The sequence below is a fragment of the Anas platyrhynchos genome, chromosome 4 (assembly GCF_047663525.1).
Source record: "Anas platyrhynchos isolate ZD024472 breed Pekin duck chromosome 4, IASCAAS_PekinDuck_T2T, whole genome shotgun sequence".
Taxonomy (NCBI): Eukaryota; Metazoa; Chordata; class Aves; order Anseriformes; family Anatidae; genus Anas; species Anas platyrhynchos.
The window spans coordinates 10,501,546-10,520,764 of NC_092590.1; the positions used below are offsets into that span (position 1 = coordinate 10,501,546).

At 42.9% G+C, this 19,219-nt stretch overlaps 1 long non-coding RNA gene across 1 annotated transcript; it reads left to right on the forward strand.

Annotated features, from left to right (window-relative positions):
• Nucleotides 1-204: 204 nt before the first annotated feature.
• On the forward strand, nucleotides 205-19,215 carry LOC106019423 (uncharacterized). The gene is made up of 4 exons (XR_011808860.1): nucleotides 205-1,364; nucleotides 2,198-4,580; nucleotides 9,211-9,327; nucleotides 18,881-19,215. It is a non-coding gene; the product is annotated as an uncharacterized lncRNA (long non-coding RNA).
• The last annotated feature ends 4 nt before the right edge of the window (nucleotides 19,216-19,219 follow it).

Consider the following 19,219-nt stretch of genomic DNA (forward strand, 5'->3'; position numbering starts at 1 on the left):
CGTGTTTGCTGCCCATAAGCGGGCACCCTCTGTGCACCCCTTGGCTCCCCCTCGGGACTGGCCAGAGCTGGCGAGCAAACGGGGCACGGAGAGCCCTCCAAGGGTTAAATGCAGATGTTTGCTGGCCAGAGCTTAAGGCCCAAGCTTGCCTGCATAGCCGTAGTCTCAGCAGAGATGCCCTGCCTTCTAGAAACATTTGAAGGCATTGCGTTATTCCTGAGCATGGGAATTCACAGGCGTTTTCATTAGCCTTCATGAGGAGCTGTAAGCTGCAATTTGGATTCTGTGCAAAACCCTCTGAGCACAAAGCCTTGTGCCAAGGGCTAATGTTCGCTCCTGCTGCAGACTGAAGGGTACGTTTGCAAGCAACAAAGGAGGAGAAGGCATTCATCTCCTGCGTGGTTTATAGATGCCACTTAGCATCCCAGTCTCTGACTTCCAAGAGCATTCTTGCTTCACTGCAAAGCCTGTGACAGAAAATTGGATTTCTCTGAAGTATGAGGTGTTCAAAACACTCATTGCTTCTGTCTCACTTGAAAAACATCTCCCTCTCAGCCCCGAGATATATTAATATCCTTCCCCTGTCACTTCTCCCAAGTTCAGCTACAATAGGAATGAAATTCAGTGGAAGCTGCAAGCACCAGACCATCCTTGTCAAGAGATGGCAACAAATTTTTATGGAGCAAGTTGTATTTAATCAGCTTTTTTTTTTTTTTTTTTTTTTTTTTTGGGAGAATCACAGGTGGTTTTCTTTCCCCCCTCTTCTCTCTCTAAAGTGAAATTAAGTTCATTTCAGAAGTGAACGAACCCTCTGTGTTTGCTTAGTTTAGTGCTGACGGGGCAAGTTGAGCTAGGGTTGGACCGTGCTGGTCCTCACCTTGAACACAGAAAATGGAGAGCCCGGCAGAGCACAGGTGGCTGTGATGGAGCCGTGGTGCATCTCACGGTGCTCTGTCAGAAGCAAAATCTAAATTAAGCTGGAGGAGTTGGTGGGTCTCTCTAGCTGAGGAGACGAGCAGGAAGACTTGACTCTAGGAGGAGCACAGCCGGGAGGGCACTGCGGAGTGACTGTAGGATTTGCCAGACGTTCCTTTTTTAAAGCTGCAAAATTTGAAAATCAAATTAATAGGCTCCTTGAGTCATCCTGTGAAACCTGTAGCAAGCTGTGAAATTTTACTCAACGTATAAACTTCTGTGCTTGTTGTTTGGGCTATTTTTCCCCCTACAGAGAGGGGAAAAGAGAGAAAAGTGAAGGTCATCTCACAAAACTGGCACCTGAACTGAGGGAGGCATCAACATGGAATAACTCCTGTGCACACATGGATCTGCTGAGAAAACTGGGGTGGTGACACAAGGGGATCTGGGTAAAGAAAAACGATCTGATTCATTAGTGTTTTGTCGCTGTTTTATGCTGTTTTAGCTCATATCCTCACAGTAATATTTGAACTCTTTTATAAGATCAAAATTTTGAGTTTCATATACCATAAACCATTTTAAAATTTTTGCTAGAATGGGGAAGAAAAAATGGTGCATGGAGCTGAGTCCTTGTGAAGGATCTTTGTATGTTTTCTTGGGATGCAGAAACAGAGACTGGGAGTAGCCCCCATTCCTTCCATCCTTTTTGTCTCTATGTTCCCCCTTGTTTCAGAGAATCAGGACTACCTGAGGGTCACTAAAGCCTTCTTGTTTAGAGCTCTTACAACCCACAAGACTCCTTTTGCCATTTCTTCCCTTCTCCCGGGCCCTTCTTCCACTTTAAATTCCCTGCCTGCCAGGAGATACCTCATGTTTTTCAGCAAGGCTTTGCTTTGGGCTAGCACTGACAGCAAGCCTGTGATATTCAAAACCTCCCAAGGGGCCTGGATGTTATTTCGTGGGGAGTCTCTATTACTCAGGATCTATAACAGCCCAGCCCAAGACCTACATATTTTATTATTATTATTATTATTTATTTATTTATAGGAAATGAAACGATTTTCTGGTGCTGTGTGAAGCTCAGGCAGGTGGGGAAATGGGGCTGGGACTTGCTTGCCATGCAGGGTGCGTGTAACCCTGCAACCCTGGTGTCCACGTGGCAAACCAGTAGCCATCCCCTCGAGGCTGAAGCTGAACAAGCATTCAGCAACTTTAGTGAGTATTCGAAACTCTTGGACCAGCTGAATTAATGTGGTATTTCAACCTTCCCTCCCCCCTCAAGCTCATGCATGCGGTTTCTGGTACTCGTTGTGCCCTGTGCTGATGGAACACAGCAAGCAGGCAAAGCATCACGCCGTGACAAGGTCACAGAAAGCCAAGGTGAGCCCCACGCTTTTACATAAGTGAAATTCAAATTTAGTTTAAAAAATAAAAATAAAAAAGGGCCAGGGTTGGAGAATACTTCTGTTCTTTTTCTCTGTCTTGTTTGTCTCACTATACTCATTATTCTGCTTTCCTACATGACATCTGTAGGAGTCCAGCTCCTATCCCAGGGGCACAGCAAATCTTTCCTGGCATGATACAGAAACACTGTTGGAGGACTCTTTAAGCCAGATGGAATTGGTTCAGTTTGAAATAAGTCTGAGGAATAACGCTGTTCGGTTAGCATTAAAAACAAAAACGAAACAAAACCCAAAACTTTTGTCCTTTGCTATCAATAGCTCTGTCCCTTTCTCAAATACCACTGCAGGATTTCCATGCTGTATGCAAGGCTCTCCCTTACACATGGGGAAAATTAAATTCTTCTAGTAAGAAGTGTATTTTATTCCACTTGTGTCCTCAGACTTACTCTAAGAATGAATGTCGTGAACAGTGTATGCTGTGGGGTTCAAGGGGTCAGTCTGAAATGCCACACAGGTGCAGGTAATTGGGTCCAGGGTTAAAGGAGTGTCCGCCCCTGATGCTCACTCCTTCCTGAGCTCCCTTCGTGTCCCACCGGGGCTAGAATTAGAAGGGTTCCTTGCTTAGCTGAAGAACATGCAGCCCATGGCTACAGCGTTCCAGCTAAAGTTTTACCCAAACCAGTGGCATAGTGCAAAACAACTGATCAGTGGTTTGCATCACATCAGGACTGTGAACCCAAGTGGCCAAAACTTGCTCACACAGCTTGTTTTGCTGCTTTTCCTGGGAGAAAAATAATTTTCGATAGGGTGGCAGCTGGGGGAGGGAATACCTCGAAGCCTTGCATCTACATCACTGAGCCTTCGGCTTTAATCAGTCCTCCAAGGGGCTGAGACGAAAGTTAAAACAGCTGGAGCCACAGTTCCGGTGGTATTCCTGAAGGTAATTAAGCTCTCATTTGCAGGATTTGAAAAGTGCCTAACTATATCCTCTGATAATTTCAAAAATTTGGCCATGGTGTCCATTGCAGATGAAGGAAAACCTTTTTTTTTTTTTTTTTTTTTTTTTCCCCAAACCCAGCTGGTCCTAAAATGAGAACAACCCCCATGACAAGTTTGCATTTGAGGGGAAAAAAAAGAAATGCATAATTCAATTATTGCAGGAAAATACAGTCTTGGCATCACTTTCCTGTGGGAAACAGCACCTGAAAGGCCCCAGAGATGCTTTTGTGCAGAAAGATGCTGCCATAGCGATGAACAATGGCTTGTAGGGAAACAAGTCTGAGAGACAAGGCTTCAAATTACCCTGCATCTTATGCGAAGGAAAACAAAAAGTAGCCTCAGGTATTTCTGAAAAGAAAAAAAAAAAAGAAAGGAAATATAGCGATAGGGAAGGTGGGAGTTGGAGATGAGGGCTATGAAATGCACTTATTTCAATCTTGTGAAGTACCATAGCATATCAAAACACTTCATTGAAAATCAGGAGAGATGGATTTTGACACAAATGTGTCTTCTGAATCATCCAGATGCACTTCTCCCTGCCGACATTATTCATAGGTGAACTTTGAGAAGTGCTGGCCTCATCAAAATGGAAAACCAGATCACTCCTTCCCAGCTCCAGACAAGCTGAGCTCTGAAGCAAAATATATGCTTAGATGCAGGAATATGAACTTTGATGAACTTATAGGACTGGATGGACCTCCAGAGACCAGCTACTGATTTTTTTTTTTTTCTGTGTGGCTCTACAAGGAAAATGTGATTTTGTGTTACTGAAATATAATAAATCTCTTTGTGTTTCACGCAGGCCCTGGCTTTACCAGCTACTATTGCAGAAATAACTAGAGTGCTTGTAGCTGAGAATTTAAATGGAAGATGAGTTGTAACCATTCAGCAAACTCAGCTTTTCTTTCATGCAGCGTATGAGATATAGCTAGAACAGAGGCAGAGCTCTCTTCTAATCTCACCAGGAGTCACGTTTTAACCTGGAAAACCAAGTTATTCCCAACACACTAACTGTGCAGTTTCTGGTGGTGTCAGGCCAGGCTTTCAGCTTCTTAATTTTCTCCTTCTGTTTTCCAAATGGGAATCTTCTGTGGAGCTACAACCGAATGTGACCTACACCAAAAGTGATCAAAATGCTGCTGTGCTGCTCCAGTGGCGGAGAGGATTGAGGGAGGGAACTGAGGAGATGGAGATCAAATCATCAGGAGCTTCAACACCATCTAAAGCTACCCTGGCCTAAGGGGACAGCCACCTAGATGAAAGGTACTGTATCTTCACCTCTCTGTATTACATTGTGATGTTGCAAGGTTTGTGTCTATTTGTCTGCATTTATAACAACAATTTTCTGTTGTTTTGTTGGTTTTTTTTTTGGATGTGTCTGTGGAAGGATTATAATAGAGAAAAATGAGGAAATATAGGATTATGTTTTGAGCTCAGTCCTCAAATCAACAAAGGAATAAATCTGAAAATGATTCAGCTAGATTGTCAGCCTGCAAAATAACCTATTTTACCATGAAAATGCTGCACAGCATTCCCTGAATATATACATTTGATTCAACATCCACAAAATCGCGCTCTGATCTGGTACAGGAAAGGGTTTTATGACTCTCTTTTCTCCGATGTCCATGTCTGGAGTGGACCCGCAGGTACCTAACGTGTAGGTGAACAACCATCTTCCTGGGCTATCTGCTCAGTGGGTTCATTCTTACCTCTGGTGTGGCTCTATGGTGCACCCCATCCCCGTCAGACCCGGACCCTAAATCTAAAATTCAGAAAGCTTTAGAGCCTTTCACCAAATCTACAGAAAATCCGTGTTCGTTGCCGGTAGCGTAGGACCTCTGTTCCTTCAAAACCACAGCTAGCAGCAATGCACCAGGGCCCCTGCCTCTGCTGACACTCTTGGTAAAGAAGAAAAAGAAAAAAAAAAACATTTCTCTGTTGACATCAGTGCAGCAAGGAGTGGGCCCAGCTTTATTCACACCCACACAACATGCTTAATTAGAAACTATTTTCCTCCAAGAGCAGACACTTGAATTCTCTGAGATGTTGCACAGAGCTTCGAGGGGGAGGTACCAAGGGCTGGGGGTGCTGCAGCTAGGAGGAGGCAGATAGCTGTTGGAGAAGAAATTAGGGCCTCGGCTCAGGGTAATTTTGTAATGATCCATAATCAAAGGCTATTTGAACGTTCTTCGGATACTTTCAGAAGCGTTTTCCATCACTTTCAAGATGGATTTGTCTTTAAATCTATTTTCTCCCCAGAGGTAGCAGGGGCCTGAATTTCCCTGCATAAGGCAAGCTACCTGAACGATGAGGAGGAGCCATCTTGTGCTGAAAGTCACTTTTCCTCTTGATTTCTCTTTTTTTAGCCCGTCATGAACATTTTCCATCAAGTGCTTTCAGCCCTGTTCCCGGGGAAATGGGCATAGTTGTTTATTAGTATTATAAAGAACAGGTTTATGCCCGACTGAATTAGCAGAGCCTGCGTCCACAGCCTCCTTACAGCTCGGCCATCAGGATTTATGGAGGAGGCATTAACCACTTGCCTTGTATGTACAGTCGCACGAAATTACTGCAGATCACAGCCCATGTGTGACAGCTTAATGGCAGTGCTAAACTGCAGTTAAAGGCAGAGACTTCACAAGAGCTGTCCTAATTCATACCCTAATTGCGTGCCGGGAGGTTTGTGCCTCTAAGTGCTGTCATGGCTCGCATGAAGGCGAGCAGCTGAGTGTCCCAGCGTGTCCATCCCAGCTCTTGGAGCACGTGTGGGGTGAGGAAACCTGACCCAGTGCAAGCACTGTGCCTTGTTTAAGGTGTGAGAAGGCCTTGCTGGGACCTGGTATAACACTTTAAGCCTTCTTATTAGACTCGTTGAAGCACATAAACTCAGGCACGTGTGCATACAGACCCCCAGCAATTTCTGAAGGTGTGTGCTAGGTGTGGTGGGAGAAGCTGGTGGCTGGGAGTTGCCTAAGGGCAGCAGTGGGGAATCCGCAGCGATAATGAAGAGAGGGAGCTGTGCGGAGGCTCCCCGAAGCGCTCGAGTGCCCGCTGCTTTATTGGAGCCCAGCGCAGTCCTTCCTTCTGCTGCTTAATCCATTTTGATTACTCGATAGCTGACTAAAATTGAGTAAAGCTGTCACTACCGGCAGTGAAGATTAAGATGTGCTGTGCTACTCGTGGTTATTTTCGTTTCAATTTGGAGGATAATGCAGTGCCTCGGCACGCTGGGGCTATGCCTAAACCACAGCCTCCCCTTCCCATCTGCCTGTCCCTTGGCTTCACCTGGCCGAGCAGGTGAAATGATGAAAACATTTGGATTTTTGTATTAGAATGTGCATTTTAAAGTTACTTTAGTAAAGCGTACTGGCATACTGAAGTTTCTTTTTGCAAAGAATTCAGAGTTTTGCTCAAGCGTGACTGTACGCATTGATGATTAGTTCAAGATACGGAAAAAAAGATACAGTTTGCAGAACGTAGTATCTGTGGTTAATTACAGGCGTGTTTTTTTTTCAGGGAAGGCTATTTTTTTTCCATTACAGCTTTGATGCTCCTATAGTGTGCTTCTTTTCTCAGTAGTTCTCAAGCTAACATGTCCAATTAAAATAAATAAATACATAAAAACATTCCCAATTTTACTGAACCCTTAATTGCTATACCTGAGCATATTAAAGGGCACAGTATCTGCAGTAGTTTTTTACTTTCAGCAGAGGAAAACCTGAGTAATTCAGGTAACGTTCAACTTCATACGCATCAGTTGATGGGATGCATACTAAATGCATTTTGCAGTATGGAGAATGTACATCCTATCTTATAAGGCAAGTTCCTATATGTTTTACAAAGACAAACTCACTTCCAGGGGGATGACTCCTAAATGAGGAGAGATTATTTAGTAGTATCTTGTGTCTGAAACCTGACCAGCGTACGAGCCTAGCGCTGGATTTCTGGCCTGCTTTATTTTTTTCTTTTTGCTTGGCTGAGGGTTGTTCTCTTCCTCCTGACTACTTGTTAGGCTTTATTTTTTTCTGTTGTGCTTTTGTGTAACTACTGAGGAAGGGCACTGTGAGTCCATTGTAGGGTTTCTGGCACGAAGGGAAGCTGAACATGACTGCAGCTTTAATATGCTATCATATTATAATGAGGGTTTTGTAATTGGGAGCCTATTACAGAGAGATTTTTCAAGATACAGCTAAAAACGTCCAGGTTGCAAAGAAGCTTCAAACCAGAGTTAAGGCAGTCTGCTGGAATTGTACTTGGGATAGCATTAACTTCATGGTGACGTCTTTTGGCTTGTGCCTCTTTGAAAAAGGCTGAACCATCAACCCCGTTGCAAGAGTCTGGGGAAATCCAGGCCTGCGTTCCCATCAGAGACATGCATCCACTTCCAAGCTACCCCACAGCCAAGACCAACAGGGCCTTTTTATTTTGGGGAACCATATAATAAAGGCTGTAGTAGTCGATGTGCTGTAGGAGTGAGTTGTGCCCCTGCGGTGGCAGCCTGTGATTAGGAGGAGCCGGGTTTCCTCCTCGGACAAGGAGAGAGCAGAAGGAAGCCGTGCTTCTCACACAGTGTGATCAGGTTACTGGCTGTGCAGCACATCCAGGGCTAAGCAACCACTCCTGCTGATGCTGCAGTCCCAGCAGCAACCCAGAATGAAACCCCAGCCAGCAATCAATGCATGAATCAATGTAGCTAATTTTCTTTTATTATTATTATTATTATTATTATTATTATTATTATTATTATTATTATGCAATGAAAACAAATAAGCGGATGCCAGGAAGAGCTGCTTGATCCAAGGGCTACACTTTCTTCCTCCTGATAAAGATAACAGTGGCTCCCCCCTTTTTTGAAGTAGTTATTGAGTAGCTCAGTGGGATGCTCTGAATAGTGCTCGCAGGGAATTTATTCTACTGGAAAACTTACTATTCCTAAAGACTGGAAGTGCAGCATTAAAAAATCACTAAACCAGCACCAGTTACCCAAGACAATGGGAGCAGCCAGGTGTTCCCCTCTGTTCCTGATGAGCAAATTCATGCAGAGAAGTTAAAGGGCCTGCCTAATGTGCCTTCTGTGGGGAGCAAAGCTTTGTGGGCCACTCCACCTTTCCCAGAAATAAGATGCTCTCTAAAGATGCAATAAACAACGAGAAGTTCCTAATTCCAGTGAGATATGCTTGATTTTGTTCCTGATACTTACCACAAAAGCTCTGATTTAAAGGATTACTGGGAATGTGGACAAGGGGGAAAGTCCTGAATACTTCTAAACTGACTCAATGCTTGGTTAAGGCCAACCTGTCAGTTGGATGGGTTGTTATCAACTGAATCTTAAGCTGATTTACAGCCTTGGCTCCTCCAGTGCTTCAAGAACTGGAAAAAGCAGCACTTGAAGCTTACTGCTAAAGTTGGCCTGCTGAGTTACTGAACTTTGAGGAAGATGGTAACGGGATAAAGGATTGTTTATCTTCTTCTTCATCGAAGATTTATGAAGGTGGCTTTGAAACAGAAGACAAAATTACTAGTGGGAGTTAAAAATACAGTCATCCTCAGATAGATTATGAAATTGCAAAATCCAGAGATGGATAACCTGAGTGCAGGTTGGACAGATTCTTGAAATAAATTTTTAAAGGGGGAGGGGGATGTGAGAAGGAAAAGGAAGGGAAGGGAAGAAGAAAGGAAAAGAGGAAAAAAGAGCATTTTTAGACCGATGGGGGTGCTTCAAAGTAAAATGGCTGAAAAAAGTAGTGGGAAGAACAAAGGATATGAAAGGAGGATGGCTGTAAAGCTCAGAGAAAAGGGTCCTTTAGGCAACATTTATGTTTGTATATCAGATGAGGAATAGAAGATTCATGGGACAAAAATTACTCCTTTTTTTCTGTTTTTCCAAATTCAGAAAACACAGATGAACACAGTCATTGTTCCAAGCGAGCTGCAAGGAATAGATATCAGCCAAGTGTCTAAGATGAGGAACTCAACAGTTCCATTTCCAGTCCGAGAGAGGAATGAGAAAGTAAGTTGGGGGTGCTGTGGGAAAGCATTTGTGTTATGTGGTAGTTATCTCTTCCAAGCATGGCTCTAAGGTGGAGTTTTCCATAGGACAACATCCCAGCCATGAGAGTTTCCAATCTATTTTGGTTTAAGTGGCAGTGAGTTTGTCTGTTGTGGGGGTTTTGAAAATCTCCGTATCAGAAGGTAGATCTGATGAGCAGTGTGTGGATATTCATGCATGCAAATGAGAGGTTCCTATGTCTTGCATGAGTGTCCCTCCAATTGGCCACTGCCTGATGTGTGGTACACCTCTCCCCTTCTTCAATTTCATATAATTTTGGTTCAAGACCACAGAGATGCTGCCAGTGAGGGTTTCACCACAACCAACGTTCCAGCACAAAGGGTCACTTTTGACTCATCATGCAATTTTGATGAAGAAGGCAGTTAGAAAACTCCCAAGCCCAGCTGTCATTTCAAATGTCATTCTTTCTGAAGGGGGAAAGCTTTTTGGAAAAAGGATTATATTTTTGTTTTACCTACAGCCTCTGAATGTGTGCGTGCTTCCAGAGATAGATCCCTTCAAATGAGAATGCTTCTTGTGAGCCATCACAAGCTTCATCCTAGGTTGTATGGACTGCCTTGATTCAGAAACATGCAGCAATTGCTGGCAGAGCTATACCGAAATCCAGGCTTTGGCACAGCAGGACATTGAGTTTAGAGCCTTAAGCATACACCTGAAATCATTAATGATTGTGAATTATTGAGGAGAAAGGTAGGCAAAACCAGACTTTATTAAAGACAGCCACAGAAATTGTTCTGTTCTGCTACCACAGGCAGAAACCGGAGTTACCTTCCCATTGGGTACGGCAGCATCAGGTGGTTGATAGAGCAAAATAGAGTGAGTCTTCACATCACACTTACATGGAAACCCCATCATAACTTTCGGCAAATCTTGCTGTTTCAAAAAGAAGGAAAGAAACAAAAAACACACAAAAAACACGTTGACTTAGTACATTGTAATTTAGAGGACCTCCAGAGAACAGGTTCAACAGTTTCCCAAATTCAAGCTACTCGAGCTGTTCATTAAGGACATTACTTGGATCACGGATGCTGCCAGAGGTGCCGTTTTGGACATGAAGGTGCTAGCATAATTTTAGGAACAGCTGTAGGGAGAAATGGAAACCTCTATTTCTGCAATCAGTGCAAGTATATAAGTGGATGTTGGAGTCCTGAGTGGAAAAACACAATGTTTTACTTGCTTTTCCTCTTTCTGCTCCTTTCTTGGATGTGAAACTATCCATAAGTTTTGGTTTAGCAGCTAGTGAATAGGGCTCTATGAGTACAGTATATATTTTTTACAACTGTAACTTGTAGAAAGGAAACATAAACCTGGATAATTCTTAAAGAATATATTGTAAAATTTCCAATTATTTTGAATTGCAAATTTTATCAGTTACCAGTGGATTAAACTGAGTTTTTTCGAAGGGGCAGAAGTAGAGGCTGGAACGGAAGAGAACTAGATTAAAGAATATTCAGATAAGATGGATGTAGTGCAGTCAGCAGGGCCTGATGGAGTTCACCCCTGAGTACTTAAGGTGCTGTCTGAAGCAATCTCTGAGCCATTAGTGATTATCTTTAAGAACTCATGGAGGAGAGAGGAGGTCCCTGAAGACATGAGAAGGGCAAACAGAGTGTATTATGTTTTAAAGAGGGGAGAAGGAGGACCCTGGGAATTACAGACCTGTCAGTCTAACTTAGGTCCTTAAAAGATACAGGAACAAATCATTAAACAATCAATTTGCAAGTAGCCAGCTGATATGGTGATGAAAAAAAAAAAAGAAAAGAAAAGAGAGAAAAAAGAAAGAAAACATAGACTTGTCAAGAACGATTGATGTCAAATCAATCTCATTTCCTTCTTTGTCACAGTAGCTTGTCTAGTGAATAAAGAGGAAGCAGCAAATGCAACAGTGCTTGATTTTAGTAACACTTTTTGACATATATGACAGGCTAAGGAGTATGGTATAGATATAATTACAATGGGGTAGGTGCATAGCCTGTTGAAAAATAGCTCTGTAGCAACAGCTAGTGCTGGATCACTGTCAGGGAGGATATTTCAAGTATGCAATTCAGCAGCTTGTCTTATACCCAGGTTTTAATAAATATTTTTTCTTGGAAGCTGAACAACAAGCAAACAAGTGCAACCTGTGGATGGCACAATTAGGAGATACCGAAAGACCAAGGAGGCCAGGATTTGAACTTGAAATAATCTTTACAGCTTGGGGAAATGATTCTGAAATATTACAATGAAATTCTCTCAGGAACAGTCCAAAGTGCTGTACCTGGGAAGACGAGATGCAGAGACATGATGTGGGGCGGTGGTGGCTGGGGAGAATAACTAGGCAGCAGTATGTTTGTAAATGACTTGAGGATTGCAGAGAATCATGAATTAAATGTTCTGGGTTGTGTGAGGAGTGCCATCCTTGAGACACAGCCTATGATTACTTTCCTGTCTTTGCTTCACTTCTGGTACTGCATCCATTTGTGGGTGCCACCTTTTGCTGCAAACGAAGAGGAAACAGAAAATACAAGGAAACAGAAAACACCAGGAAAGCAGTCAGAGCGCAGAGTGCTGAGAAGCACGAACTGCGAGGAGATGCTGAATTGGGAATTGGGTTTGTTTACTTCAGGAAAGAGAAGGCTGAGAGAGAAATATGACAAGACTTCCAGTATATATATATGTGTGTGTGTGTGTATATATATACGTAAGTGGTGGCTGTGAACAAGACAGTGATCAATTGTTCTCTTTGGTCACAGAGAGGATAACAAGCAGAAATTATCTTAATTTGCCACTTAATGTCAGGGTGAGAAGAGTTGGCGCTGTCATGCAAGGATGCTCCTTGCTGTTGTGTTTTTTTTTTTTTTTTCCTTTTCTCTCTTTCAGACAAGTCAGACAGTGCCTGTTGGGAGGCCCTGGCTCTGTTTCAGTGCAGGGAGCTCATTCCATGAGGTTTCATACAGCTTCACATTTCTGCTCAGAAAAAAAAAAAAAAAAAAAGGCAAAACTGTTCTTATCGCTAGAGTTTCCATTTTAACACTGCTTTGACTATATGCCAGAAATTGTTTGATTTGATGGCCTTACATTGCTCACCACGAAAATGTCAACATTTATTCTCTGTTACCATCCTCTGTACTGAAGATACTGCAGTATTTCAGTTCATAATAAGCCAGCTGGTCCATTACACATACTCTCTTTCTGAACATCAATTACTGCCTGCTTTAGACTCTCCTTCGTTCTCCATGGCAGCATCACTCCAAACCTTATTTCGTGGAAGATAAGAGACAAAACAGGCTTATATAAATATTAAATGAGAATGTTGTGAAAAGAGATTATCTGAGAATCTGTCCCTTGGAGAGAGAAGCAGAGCAGACCCTCGCATTAAAAACATCTTAATGCTGCTCTCCAGCAGAGCACAGACACCCCTGAGTACTCCAGTAATCAGATTCTGACACAGGCAAAGACCCAGGGCTTTTTTGTCGTGTTGCTGGCAGGGATTTCAGTAGCCAGCTCCTGGCTGACCCCAGGGCGAGCAAGAGACAAAGCTGAGGGATCTGTAGGACCAAAATCACTCTGATGGAGGCATTGGGGAGAGCGTGGGGACAGCCCCATTCAGGTTGACCCCGTGGTTCAGCAGTGTTGACAGCTACCTTGGTGACTTTTTTCCTCGTGTTGTCACCTATTGCAACTCAGCCAGTCCCTTCTTTAAGTGATACATAGGCTATGCCACCGCCGGGAGAAGTCATTGATTATAGGGTACGTTAGCAATAATACCACGGTTAACATGGGGTGGTTTGTTAGAGCGGCGAACACCCTCCGCTTTGCTTTCAGTTATTAATTAACCAACCAGTCATTAACTGCTGCTAACAATTGATTTACAGGGAATTATTGCTTAAATAGCAGGAGGTATTTAAGAGGAAAATAAATTAAAACAAAGAACTGCTGGATCCTTGGGCACAGAAAGGACTCCTTGTAATATAAAGAATGGCTGCTACAGCCCTGTAATTACAGAGTGATAAACAGTCATTGGGAAGTGCGTTCCTTTCCAGAGACAATGACATTATGTCTCCTGGAAAGAGCCCCTTTGTCTGCGCTAATTGAATGATCTGAAATGAATGATGTTATCAGAAACCTAACCCAGGCAACTAATGTTATATTTATGGGTTATCAAAAATATTTAATCGTAGCCACGGTCTCTCCAAGATGTGTCATGGACACTGCAGCGTCCAAAAGTATGATTGAGGGCTGGTATGGCACATTATCTTAATTATAAAGCAGAATTACAAGTTCTTCCATTGGTTCTGCCTCCTTCCACACTGGCAGAACAAATGAGACCTATTAACCCAAGTGCAAGTGAACACCGCCTCCTAATGACATTTTTTCCTCTCTGTGGGCAGAGAGAAAGAGAGAAAGTGGTTGTATTTTTTTTTTCCCTGGGAAATAGTGACACAAATCAATTTATGGGGCTCGCAACACGTGCAAACCTCTCTCGCAGCTCCTTCTGCTGAATCTGCCCGTGCCGGTGCCACCAAGGTCAATGTCTGGGTTGATTTAGCAGGCGTCACTGAGCTCTTCAGCCTGCATTTGCCATTTCCAAGTTTAACCGTGTTTCACTGCCCTCTCCTGGAGCCAGAGGTTGAATGCTGCATTTTAGGCCCTTCACTGCAGCATTAGCAAAGATTAATTTCATGTGACGGCAAAGAGAGAAGACTACTGCTCCTTCAGACCTGAGGCTGTGAGACGGACAGAGAAGAGGTGGGAAGGTATTGCTGAAAAAATATGTGTCCTGTGCTTCGGTTTTTGGGATTGTTTGGTTTTGTGGATACGTGCCAGTTTTTCTCTTCCACATGTCTTTTTAGGATGTGATTTCTGTAAATAGGCTGGCAAAAATCTGACCTGCCCCAGGAGATGAGTAGTGATATGGAGGCTTTGGGGTGACTCCTTGAGGGGCTTCTCAAATCTTCGATCAGGATCTCCATTTTTGTTTGCTGTTTTTGTTCATACATGCTGCAGATATTTCTTCAGTCCTTCAATGAATGCAGGCATTTCTGACCAAAACTTTAAACTCCCAAAGCTTTTCTTGCTTGGCTCCTGATAGTTTGACTGCCATTTTTGTTTTGGGTTTAGATGTGTTATGAACATCTTGGAAAGTCCATAGTGACCTCTTGCCTTTGACATCTCCTCTGCCTTTTCATTCATTTCTATGTACAAGAATATTTAACTTTGTGATTACCTGCAAAATAAACAGCTGCTTATGAAAGGATGTGGAGAACAACTGAAATTGAACGTAACTTGGGGTTTGGGACCTTTTGCATTTCCTAATTCTGGCATTCCTACATGGCTGGATTTCAGTACGTTTCAGTACCAGGAGGTGGCACTGACAATCACAGGGATCTGCAGCAGACCTAAACGGAAAACCAGTTGGTAAAACCTCTGTTGATGCAAAGTATGACTACAGCTGTGTGAGTCTTCGCAAAGGTCTGTACGTCTCTTTTGGCTTTTTTTAGCAGCCTGCAGAAGAGTGGGAGACAGTCTCTTTCCAGCCAAAATTCTTAGTTCAGTCCCAAAAAGGCAATGCAGGATTTTTATAGGTTATATGATGTGGAAAGATGAGCTAGCAAGGAGAGTTTCAGTATCGTGATTCCCTACAGTATTTGAGAACATCAGCAAGCTGTTATCAGGTCAGATGTACTTAATCCTTCCAAAACGCACCTGAGATCATTCTGGCACTCCTGGGGCAGGAAGAAATATGTAACTCTGACACATTTTTTAGAATGGGAGATCTTTTGTGATGGTTGTAGAGCTGGAGTCAATAAACAGCCTAAATGCCTTCATTTACCTCACAGGACAGCAGTGCTTGGTGTCTAGGTTCAAGAGACAGATACCGAGGCCTGGGACAGTGCTTGGTACCTCAATGTGGATCAATAGGTCTTTTGGGGCTCTGGTTTGTGGACTGTTGGTACCCTGTCAGATGTCAGGAGGCATCCTAAGAAGTGAAAAGTTATTTTTCAACAGTCACGCACGCAAGCAAAGAAATGAGCCAAACTGGCGAATGGAAGACACGAACCACCGGGGGTCGGCCTACCTCGGTTTGGGTGCTGAGGCAAACCATCATGGTGACGCTGCCCAGAACGGTGCTGGGGAAAAAAAGAAAAATATTGGAAGATCTGGAATCACATTTAGGTGCAGGTTCCTTACTCGGGGCTATGAGGAAGGCCAGCAGCGGCCCGCCACTCCTGAGGAAAATGGCTTCCCCTCAGTCTTTCAAGGAGCGAGGAGAGAGACATTTCTTTGAAAAATATGAAGGGTACTTGCAGTAAGTCTCGCCTGAAGGCATTTTTGAGATATTGGGAGTACATTGTCCAAATCTCCCCTCAGCCTAAGAAGATTTAAAGCTAAATTTCTGATCTCCAAAGGGAGTTTCCAAGCTGTCAGTGTGAGAGCAAGGGATGTCTTCCTCAAAACTCGCACCAGGGCTTCCTGATTTCATTTCCTAAGACCAACGGGGCATAAACGTGAGGTGTCAAAATAAGACAGCTGTGCACATGCCCAGATGTGGACCTTTCCAGCAGGAAATCTGCTTCCAGCAATTGGTTTGCCTTGGGCAGACTGAGCCTGGGCACAGTCCTCCACGAGGCCTACCCTGAGATGGCTGAGGAGTAAGACGTAGCAGGAAAACTAAATAAATTATGGGCTATTGGAGGACACAGTATTTTTAGGCAGTTGTTTGTGATGGGTTTTGGTTGGCTACAAAGCCTGTTTCTCATTACACAGCCTGCCCAACATGTGGTGCAAACTGCCTCAGGCCTGGGAGTGAGCAGGTTCTCAGTTTTCCCATTTTAGCTGTCTGTGAGAGTATGAAGGACCCAATACAACTAATAAACCAGTGATTGATTCAGTCTGGCTAGTGACGGTTGTCTCTGATTGTATCACCAGCTCTTCTCAAAACAGTTACCATAGTAATGAAAAATATCTGCAAGGACTCGAAGATTTTTAGGGACAGCAAATGGACAGTATAGTACAAAGAGTATCCAAGAAAGAAGTCATTAGGTGGAGGCTGTACTGGATTGCTTCTCTGGATGCTGTCTGTCTTAGAGAGAAGTAACCACGGGCCCATTCATTTGCACACCTGATCTTTGCTTTATCTACATCTCCCAAGATAGACAGGGATTGCCTGTTGAATTTTGCTTTGTTTTTAGATAGGTTTTTAACTGAACTTAAAAGAGAGTGCCTTGCCTAAACATTCAGCAGAGTTCATTTTTTATGCAGTAGGAACTGACCTGCCATTTATTTAATGTCATCTTTCTTTTTTTTTTTAACGTTTAATCAATATTAATTGATCTTTATTGTTCTTAATTCAACTAAATGAAGTATTGTGTGTTTGAAAAAGCCATTTAATTGATGAGGTAGATATAACAATTACTTTGTTGTTTTACTCTGTTGTTATCTAATTAATGCAGGATGTTTTATTTGTTTGTTTGCTTTTTTGTATTTTAGTTTTACTTTGCTTTTTTATATTTTAGTTTTACTTTGGAAGTAAAAATTCAAGGGTCTTAATATTGGGAGAATGAATACATTGCTATGATGTTGAACAAAAGTATTAGGAAAGCTGCTAAAATACATGCCAGAGAATTAGTAGCAACATTTAAAGGAAGCTTATTTAATGTTGCTTTCTGTCAAATCAGGGCTTTTGGTGGATATTGGAGAATTTAGGTCAAGCTACAGCAAAGACAGACTCTGACTAGAGTTTTACAGCAGCTTTAAGACCCCAATTAGTCTGTGGGCTTCAGATTCTCGAACGAGCTTTGTGTGAGGTGTTGTGAAATCATAGATAACTCAGGAACCGGTCAGTGATTTATGTTATCTCCTTTCCTCGTTTGTTATTTGAAACACAAAAAGTATTTGTTCACCCTTTCCATTATTCTTGGAGGCTTGATGTGTTTTTAAATCCCTTTTCACAAATATGAATGTTTCAAGGGTCTGGTGCTCCCAGCAAGGACCATGAACAGGAAGGGGCTGTGGGGAGGGTTGTGAGCATCTCTGAAAACGCCTGCGAAGAATTTCCTTGCTCAAAGCTATGTGAAATATGTGAGAGGAGTACAGAAGAGAAGGCTGACATTTAGATTAAGAATTGTTGACCACCAAGTGTTTTTGGGACTGAATATCTGGCAGCAAATAAGGTGAACTGAAGTGTAGCTTATCTGTTTGGCTGGGTTTCCAGGGCTAACAAGTCACTTATCCAGGAAACAGACTGATTGCTGAGGGAGGAGTGGGGCTGGAAAAATATTTTTTTTACTGAGGATGCTTTCAAAGGTGCTCTTCCCTTTTGCTGATTATTCCCACGCTGCTTTTTTCCCCCTCCGTCTGTGTAAGGCTCACCTACATCTGGGTGCCGGTGTTTGCTCCTGAAGGGTGACATTTTGATGAAATATCAGGGCAGAAGGCTTCACCCTAGCCATGAGATTAGTCTGTAGCTGTCTGGTTTTATCTAGCACCTCGCATCAGAAACTGATTGTTTCACCTACAGGATTTGTTCAAGCTGATTTTATTGGTGGAACTATTGAGGCATTGACAAATAATAAAGAATAACAAAGAAACACAGATTGAAATAACAAATCTTTCCCTCAGCTGGTTTTGTTTGAAACATCTGAGATTATTTCTGCACAAATGGAACTCTCTCATGAAGAAAACATTTCTTAAAGAACAAGAAACACGGTGGGGTATGACACGGAGCTTGAATCTTCAATCCATGCTGGAAGAAAGGCATACATGCACACTAGTGGTCTCTGTAAATTCTCTGTAGAAAAGTTTTTTGTAATTTCTTAAGGGATGGAAAAAAAAAGACAGAGAAATTCATCTAAAGAGGATTTAATAGGATGCAAAATATTTGTAGGATTTTTTTTTCAACCATCTCACAGCATTCATTTACTGTGCTCTGATGTTTAAGTTCTGTATGCAGAAAACACCACTCTTGGGAGTGATCATTTGCTTTCTACGGCTTCTGTCCACAGGGGCTGGGCAGCCTCGCCATAGAGGCAATCCAGCTGCACCAGGTCAGTTTGATATTTCAGCAGTAGCTTAAATGGTTCTAGCAGCAGCAAAGGAGCCAGGCGGAACTCCACTCCACACCTTGTTCTTTATCCTAAAACTGCTTGCATAGAGAGGAATGATCCTTCAGAGAGTTAACACTCGCTGTTAAGTGCATAAAGGCGAGGGGGACCTTTTAAATCCAATGTTCACATCTCGATGTACAGATTCTTTTCCCAAAATTAAGATCTTTTGGCCTCGCTCGCAGGAGGCTTCTTCTGTCACCTAATGAGCAAGTGTGAAATACACACGGAACACAAACATGCCCTGGGAATTACCAAAATAAATAACTAAATGCATACATGCAAGCAATGGAACCCTGATTCAGGACACCGCCCAGCTACCTGCAATGGCAGCTTGCCTGAAATAGCCTTGCAATGCTATGAGCAAGCTGCCTGTTGTGTTTTTTGTTGTGTTTTTTTTTTTTTTTCAGAGCCACAGCAAGACTTGCAAGGCGTTGTTTTGAAGTGCTGCTGGCTCTTCCTACAGTTCATCACGGATCTTGTTAGGAAATGAAGGAGAGGAAACTGGGCAACCGCGCTGCTGGGCCACGAGGAAACACACAATGAGCATAATGAAGCCAGCAGCTGCAGGACAATGGGAGCAGGCTGGGGCTATTTTTGTTAGATGGGAACAATCAATCGAACGTGTGAGACCTTATCACGCTCCCTCCCCGCCTTCTCCCCCTTTCTTGAGCACTGGAAATTTTCCCAAAGAGCTTTCCTTTTCTCTTAGTAAAGATGATTACCATCATAATTTTCTCTTTCATCTC